The sequence below is a fragment of the Cuculus canorus genome, chromosome 16 (genome assembly GCF_017976375.1).
Source record: "Cuculus canorus isolate bCucCan1 chromosome 16, bCucCan1.pri, whole genome shotgun sequence".
Classification (NCBI taxonomy): domain Eukaryota; kingdom Metazoa; phylum Chordata; class Aves; order Cuculiformes; family Cuculidae; genus Cuculus; species Cuculus canorus.
In genome coordinates, this window is record NC_071416.1 from 324,966 (window position 1) to 333,903 (window position 8,938).

Below are 8,938 nucleotides of genomic sequence, written 5' to 3' on the forward strand. Positions count from 1 at the left end.
GCCACTGTCAGGCGGATCTTCCTTTCCACACGTTGGGCCAGGGTGGGTTTGAAAAGCACATCAAACTCAGCTGATTCCACAGGAAGCAGGACCAGGGAAGTGGTGTGGGGCTTCCTCCCTGCACAGTAAGAGAAATCAGAGAAGAGCAATAGAGTCATGCAGTATATTCCATATTTCCATGGGTTCTAAGGGGAATAAGAAGTTGAAACCCAGCTGCCTCTAAGCACAGATTCTCGCATCACTGGTTCCTGACCCTCCTCCTATACTCACTAGATTATGCCACCACTCTGCGTATCACTGCTTAAACATCTTAACCTCAAGTTAGCACTCATCTCTCACTCAAGCTGCATCCAGCCGGCTCCTGCCCCGTGTAAAGCTGAGTCAAAGGGCAGTTTTGGCTTTTGTTGGTTGCTTGTGGACTCAAGGGCTGCTTCCATTCAGGCTGGTAATTCCCCACATGTAGCAGAGACCTCAGGCAGCCCATTCAAGTGTTGACAGTTCCCTACAACTCAACCCATTATGTCCAGAAGAACAGAAAATCTTCCTACAACTTGCTAGGAGGAAACTCTGCAAAGACTCTGCTTGAGAAATGAGGGATACAGAGAGCACCAGGGAAGAAACTGTCTCTGACACCTGGCTTCTGCTTAGCCAAGCCAAGAGCAAAGCATACATTTTCCCTGTGAGGATGACCACACTTCAGCATTAAAGAATTTACCGGCCTCCAAACGAGTCCTCCCTCCGTGCCTGTCCCTCCGTAGATGCAGCGTGTGCTGGGTCTGGCTTTCAAGAAGAAAACTCCCCCTTCATGCAACAGGGTCCATCATCAACTGAGAAAGGGAACACAGAGCATGACCATGCTGGTGTGGATGCAGGATGGCACAGGGATCAACACTGCACACTTCCCCACCTCAAACACAGCTCATAGCACAAAGTTTATGTGAAATCAGACAGAAAGAAAAGAGTTCAGAGCCTTTGGGATACAATTAAAATATCACCAAACAGGACAGAGAGTGCTAGAAGCAATAAGGAGGATGTAAATAGACTACAACTGAGTTTGATTACAAGGTAGTAAAATATGATCAAATACAATCTAATGTAACCAGGACACCGCTTTCCCATATGAGAAACTGTGTTAGAAGAGAGGCAGGGGGGAAAATACCACACCAACTTGCTTGTGTTCAGTTGAACTGAGAAGGATAGACTGGTCAGAAAACCACACTTTCCAAGAAGAACTCCCTTCTAGAAAGAAGTCATCAGCCATTTGCTTAAAGAAAATTTGTGAGACCCATTCCATGCAGTTCACTGAAGCACAGGGTGGAAAGAGTAACCAGCATAAAACCCAAGAGCAAGTCAAGACCTTCAAAGATGGCAGTGGTCGTCACAAAGAAGATGAAGGCAAAGGTGAAAGGTTGATGGAACTCTCCCTAGAGGGATCTGGCTGGAGAAATTAGACTCTCCCTACTGGTTTGCCAAAGCCTCTTCCAGGAAGTCAGAGGGGCTTATTCTCATGTGACAGAGTGGTTCTGAGCACAAGGAAAGGGTTTCATTTGGTGTTCAGTTGCATACCTAAACTACTGGTGCATCTCTGCCATGGTTTCTGGCAACTCTCCTCTATGGCACAAGAACGTGCTTGTTGTGAGCAGCTCCTCACTTGGACAGATACAATGCCACCATTGTGAAGGACCAGAGGGAGCTCTTCTGAATCGCCTCGCAACAGCTTCTTGAAAAGCAGCAGAGGGTTCCCTTTTCTATTGCGAAGGATGGGGTGCAGGACTGTCACCTGAGGTAGATTCCCTGCCTCCACTGATAGAGAAGGTCAGGCTTTGTGCTTTAGTTCCTTTAGGTCTGTAGAACAGGTAATGGAGAAATCACTGGGTTGCACTAACCCATTTGCCACTTGCCAAGCAATGAAGTAAGTGCCACCCCTTTTGTTTTCCCTGGCTCATGCTACTGTACCCGACTCACAGGTCCCCATCACCCCTCTCCTCTCAGGGAGGAGGAGATCAGGGGCCATTCACAAGAGGAATCTGCTCTGGAGAGCCAGAGCTTTCCAGAATAACAGTGAAAAGTCATTTCACTAAATTGACTCATGCAGTACAGCAGGTAAAAAAAAGAGGCAACAGAAGACACATGGCAAACTTCTTATCTGTTGTGACACGTGAAAAAAGCAAAAGCACAGCATGGAAATAGGATAAAAGCAGGAAAGGAGAAGTATATAAATAACAGCATCAGTAAAGAGTATTTCCAAGGACACTAAACCAGGAACTGCTTATTAGGACAGAAAGCTGATTTATCTTGTCCTGGTTCAGCGACAAAAGGGTTTGGGGAAGAGCAGGTCAAAGCCCCAGTACAAACACAGGTCCTAGGACAGATGAACTAAGCTCCTCTTTTTTTAAGGGTCTGATCATTCCTTCATGTGAAATATCTTAATATACTCCAGGTAAACACACCAGATCTCATTTTAACAGAAACAAAGATGAAACAATGTGCACTACCTGCTGGAACAGAAACCTCTTCATCTAACCCTTTGTCCTTGCAAAGCCGAAGCTCAGCTGTTGCACATCTCCATTTCTTTTCAATTCAGTAAATCCTAGTTAGCTGCCTAACGTGCTGTCTTCACAGTCACTCGCATAGGCTAAACCATGACCACTATTTTCTGCTCTGTTATATCTAGCAGTTACTGCCTCTTGTGTCATCTAATGCTACGCACTCTACCTAAGGCTGCTGAAAGCATTAGGGTTAACAAGAGGTCTGTGTCCTCCCAGAGGAGAGGCAGCTGTCAGAAAGGTGGGCATCCCCCAAGAATTCAGAGTGTGAGTTACCTTGCCCCGATGTCAAGGGAAGCCTCAAAAGTTGCACTGGTAGTTCTGCACTGTTAGTGGAGTGAAGGTCACTGTAGCAAAGGCGTGGGAGCGGCTGGGGATGTGCATTCGAACGGGATCCACTTTGAAAACGCCTCTAATGTTGCTCTCAGGCTTGGGGGAAACCCACAAAGTGGTGTTAGGAGAAACATCCTTCAGCGTGCTGCAGTCTTATTCATATACGCATCATGTGCATAGCCCTAGACAGCGTCTTCTTTCCTGCTTCCTAGGACAGGCTGCTTCCAGCTCACAGAGTGACCCCAAAGTGGTGCGACCTTGCACAGAGAGCTGCCATAAAGCCCAGGAGTGCAAAAGCTTGCTCTGAGTGCTGGGCAAGCCACAACACTGCACACATTAGATGAGGACTGCACGGAGAACCCTGCGAATAATCTAAAATGGGCCTTGAAAAAGAAGGAAAAGACCAGGGAGCCTGAATAGAATCATAGAATACTTTGGGTTGGAAGGGATCTTAAAGATCATCTAGTTCCAACTCCCCCTGTCACAGGCAGGGACTTCCCACTAGATCAGGCTACCCAGGCCCCGTCCAACCTGGCCTTGAACACCTCCAGGGATGGGGCAGCCACAGCTTCCCTGGGCAACCTGTGCCAGTGCCTCACCACTCATGGTGAAGAAATTATTCCTAATGTCTAGTCTAAATCTGCCCCTCTGCAGTTTATACCCATCCCCCCGTCCTATCACCACAAGCCTTTATGAACAGTCCCTCTCCAGCTTTCCTGTAGCCCTTTTAAGTTACTGGAAGGTCTTTATAAGGTCTCCTCAGAGCCTTATCTTGTCCAGGCTGAACAAGCCCAATTCTCTCAACCTGTCCTTGAATGGAAGGTTCTCCAGCCCTTTGATCACCTTTGTAGCCTCCTCTGGACCCATTCCAACAGCTCTATATCCTTCTTATGTTGAGAATCCCAGAACTGGACACAGGACTCCAGATGAGGTCTCACAATAGAGGAATAGAGGGGCAGTATCACTGCCCTCGACCTGCTGGCCACGCTTCTTTGGATGTAGCCCAGGACATGGTTGGCCTTCTGGGCTGCGAGAACACACTACTGGCTCACATCAAACTTCTCATCAACCAGCACCCCCAAGTCCTTCTCTGCAGGGCTGCTCTCAATCACGCCATCCCCCATCATCTACTGAAATCAGGGATTACCCTGACCCAGGTTTCAGACCTTGCTCTTTGCCTTGTTGAACCTCATAAAGTTCTCACAGGCCCTGTTCTCCAGTCTGTCCAGGTCTGGTTTGAGCCATGGCATATTGGTCCAGTAGAAAAGTACCCTCCAAACATGTTTCCAAGAGATATTCAGAAGGGTTCAAGCCTCCCACCAAAGATCCAAGGGGGTCAGCTAAAACCTTGATCGAGACATGCTGAATTAAATCCAACTGCCACCCCAGCACTGCTGCTCTCCTCTGAGCTGGAATGGACCAGGCAAGGAGAAGCACAGAATCTGATGCACAAGGCAGGCTACCATGCAACCTTTAAAATGCAACAGTCACCTTGGCTTGGCCTTTTGTTCTTACCTGAGTGCTGATGGGTTTGATGGAGAGGACCACATCACAGGGGACTTTGTTCACATTGCAGATTTTGAAGCGAGCTGTGGCCTGGTGACCAACCAGGACATTGGTGAAAATAAACCTGTTCTCATCTGTGATGAACACGTCCTTGTTTTGCTCTTTCTGCAGGATCTGGCAGAGGCTGGTGGTGCTGCAGATTTGATGCTCCTCAAAGATGGACTCTATGTCGTCAACCACAAATGCTGTGAGTAGACCAGAGGGAGGGTTGAGGATGGAGAAGTCTTCTTGCTCCCTTCACCTGGGCTGTGCTGGCCTCTCAGAAGGCTCGATAAGCCCCTTCTGCCCAGGTCACTGCAAAACCCAGCCTTGGGTAGGGGTACTGGCTGTGAGGATGGAGCTCAGTCACCCGCGATCTTAAAGGGTATGACTTTTCTTTTGATCTTACAAGCATCCTCCCCAAGCCTCTCCCCACTGGCAGACTTGGAAACAAATGAAATTTCTGAGGATTACAAGACGGGACTCCAGGGTCAGGGTGCCTCTCTATCCAAGCAGTCAGTTTAGATGCTGATCAGCAGCAGGTCTGGCCACAGGAACCAGTGGATGAAGCATACCTGGGAAGCAGGACTCGGCAAGCAGGGTGTAGCGGATGCCAAGTGGATTGTCCATGGGGTCTCTGTCATGGATATCGATGGAGAGGTCCTCCTTGCATTTCCCCAGTGACGCTGTGTGGCACTCCACCATGACTGTCTGCTGGCCCCCAGGAGGGATGGAGCCAAAGCCAGGGTACACCGTGAACACACCAAGAGTGAAGCGAGGCTGCAGAAAGAGTTCCAGGAGAGATTGATGTCCAACAGCTTACCTTGAGCAACCCCAGCAAGGAGCATGCCACTCCTGGGCCTCCAAGCCCAGTCTCAGGGCAGGAAGGGATGACTCTCTAGCCCAAAGGCAGCCCCAAGATGGGAAGGAAAAGCCACGAGGAGCTCCAGGCCTGTTCTGAGTGGCATAGAGGAAGGACTTAAGAGTGTAAAAGGTGAATGTGGTAGCTGGGTTCCTTCGACCTCCATGGGTAAAACAAGAGAGCAGAAATAACTATCAGAAATTATGGGAGAGAAGAGTATTGGAAATAAGAAAAAGCAAGGCCACCTGATACCTATTGACTATGCGTTCAAACAGGGACATTCTCACTGGTGGTACTCACAGACCTATTTTGGCTAGCAGCTACCAAACACAGGACCTTCTCCCTCCCTCAACTCTACAACTCCAGTTCTGAGACAGAGCGTGGAACCATCAGTGGGGTTGAGCAGTTCCTGCCTCTGCTTGTGGCTGGGAGGCGATGGACCTCCGTCACACAGACCTTGTCCCATCCTGTGATGAAGAGCCTGCAGCTCAGGCACAGCAGCATCCCTCCACCCCCACCTGCAGTGCTGCAGTGGCACGTGCTGAGGAGCAAGAGACACCTACCGCATTCTTTTTCGGTGAGGACGTTCTTTGCGTGGCTGAGGGAGTCTTTTTGCTGAGGTCTTCACTCTTGCAAGAGTGAACAGGTTTCAATTGATGTTCACTGAGAGGAGAAAGCAGAAAACATCCATGATGCTGAGTTCCCCCTGCCTTTCTCTGATGACAAAGCTGGCCTTCCTCCCTATGAAGGAAAGCCTTCCTGCTCCTGATGGCTCCTGGAAGGCTGCCTGTAGCACCTATTGGTGTAGCTTACAGATAGGTCAGTGCTACCACCAGCTTTGTCCTACACATGGGGATACCAAGGTGTTTTTCTGCTCACAAGCCAGTGACACAAACAATTATCTAGATCTCCTCTAATACACCAACCATGCTGTGGTGCCTCCTCAGCAGGAAGGGTGGTGCATGTCTTCTCACCTGGGCCTTGACAGTGCTTGGATGTAGAATTCAAAGGCCAGGATGCCTTTGTTCTTCAGTGTAAAGGTGCAGGTTTTCCTAGTGCCCTTCAGCATGACACCAAAGTTGATGAGTGAGGCAGGGTAAATGCTGTACTTGCTGAATGCAGCTTTCGCCGACACCCTTATTGGGATCACAGTGATGATCTCGCCTCCTTCAGAGATGCTGGGATCAATCACCTGCAACCGGGGCAGGGGCTGGTAAATACAGCAAACAGGCCAACCTCTTTCTCTGTCCCCTGACTCCACCCCGGATCCCCATCAGCTTACTCCCCCTGTGTAAATGCCTCCTTCAGAGCCAGGTTTTCAGCTCTACTTCAGAAGCATCACAAATCGTTTCTGAATGACTTCCTTGTAGGCAGATGAGAGAGGATTCCTCACCTAAAGCCTTCTTTCCAAAAGTAATATGTTCTGCTTACACTTTCAGGACATGGTATGCCAACACCACCTGGTCTAGATAGCTCACCTGGCAGTGCAGGATGGGTTTGTCCTCAATATTCATTTCCATCTTGGGGTGGAAGAGCAGCTGGACCTGCACAGGCTTCCCAGAGGTGGTCAGCGTGCCCTGCTGTGGCTGGATAGTGAACTGGGATGCCAAGTTGGGTATGTTGGTATTCATAGTTTCCAGCTTGAAACTGGAGAGGAAGGGAAGGAAATAATCTCAGTAGTGAGTGGCTTAAATTTCAGGGTCTCTCCTTCTGGTTCCTGCTGAGTTGTAAAGAACTGCTGGGGTGGGCCTGTATTCTCTATTAAAACACTTGAGATTGGATTGCTCAGATGTTGAATGTACCTGAGTTGTCAAGGTGCCAGCATGGGAACAGCTTCTGTGACAGACAGAAGGAAAATGCAGGCCTGGGCAGATGGTAGCACTGGATTCACAGACCAGGCAGCTGGACTCACCTGTACCCAATCTTGCACTTCCCTTTGTTCTTCAGAGTCAGCGCTACTTTCTTCTCCTTACACAGCACCTTATGGGTTCCAAAATCCACACTGTCACCTCTACCTGCAGAAAACCCACACGGCAAGGCAAAAAAAGGGTGAATATTTTTGAGCTGCTGTAGACTACATCAAGTGACAAGATTCTTTGGAGTTCTCAGGTGGCACAAAACCCTTTCAGGAAGTTTCCCTTTGTGGAAATTTTCTCATGCTGTTTTTTTGCCCTCTCCCTTACTCAGAGAATGTCTGAAGGGTTAGGCAGTTAAGAAGCCCAGTTTTCATCTCCTGGCTTCATAGCACAGATCCAACACCTTTACAAGCTGTGACGACCCTTCAGGAATCATAGAATCAGAGAATAGTTAGGGTTGGAAGGGACCTTAAAGATCATCTAGTTCCAACCCCCCATCCAGGGACATCCAACTAGATCACGCTGCCCAAAACGTCATCCAACCTGGCCTTGAACACCTCCAGGCATGGGGCAGCCACAACTTCCCTGGGCAACCTGTTCCAGTGTCTCACCACTCTTATGGTGAGGAAATTCTTCCCAATGTCTAGTCTAAATCTGCCCTTCTGTAGTTTACAGCATTCCCCCTCATCCTATCATCACAAGCCTTTATGAATACTCCCTTCCCAGCTTTCTTGTAGCCCCTTTCAGGTACTAGAAGGTCTCTATAAGGTCTCCTCAGAGCCTTCTCTTCTCCAGGCTGAACAAGCCCAATTCTCTCAACCTGTCCTCGTATGGGAGGTTTTCCAGCCCTCTGATCATCTTTGTAGCCTCCTCTGCACCCATTCCAACAGTTCCATATCCTTCTTATGTTGAGGATTCCAGAACTGGACACAGGACTCCAGGTGAGGTCTCACAAGAAAGGAGTAGAGGGGCAGAATCACTGCCTGAGACCTGCTGGCAATGCTGCTTTGGAGGCAGCCCAGGACACAGTTGGCCTTCTGGGCTGTGAGAAGACGTTGCCAGCTCATGTTGAGCTTCTCATCAACCAGCACCAAACTGGGAACTGCTTGTTTACACCATTGCCATTTCAAAGCCCCCACTCAGTCTGCACATGGAGTTGTACACTTCCAAGTTTGGAGGTGTGAGACTCAAGGCTGCCTTTGTGCCCATTCAGTTGCTTCACTCCTGGTAGCCTGTAGGATACGTGTGTTACTTATCTGTGCCATGTTTGGATGCTATCTCATCCCATCCCAAGTGCTTTGGCTGTTCATCTGTCAAAGCAATGCAACACACCTCAATTACTTTGCTTTGGGGGGCATCCACTGACCTTTAGAAATGCTGATAACCAGAGAAACCTCATAGACCTCCACAAGGACTTGGATATTTTCAACCTGAAGATTGCCCAGGAGATTATCTGCATCTGAAGCCTGAAGCAGCAAGAAACAAACTCTGCTTAGACTACTGTCCTCAATCATTTTGGTAGAAAATATATGAGTCCTTGTCTCTGTCAGCTGCTTGCACAGTGGCTTCCCTTGCTTGAAAAGCATTTATGGATTCCCAGACTTTCCTACCCTGTTTATCTCACAGGCTGATGTTATCCTGTATTGTGAGTCCCTATGGGCCTGGCACCTGGCACAGGTAGAGAGGCCTCTCACGAAGGCTCATCCTTTTAGCCTATTTGCAGGGTGCGTTTCAAGCACAGTATCTATTCCTAAGAGCACAAGTCTGCTCACTCCGAGTCCCTCTTACCTCTAGTC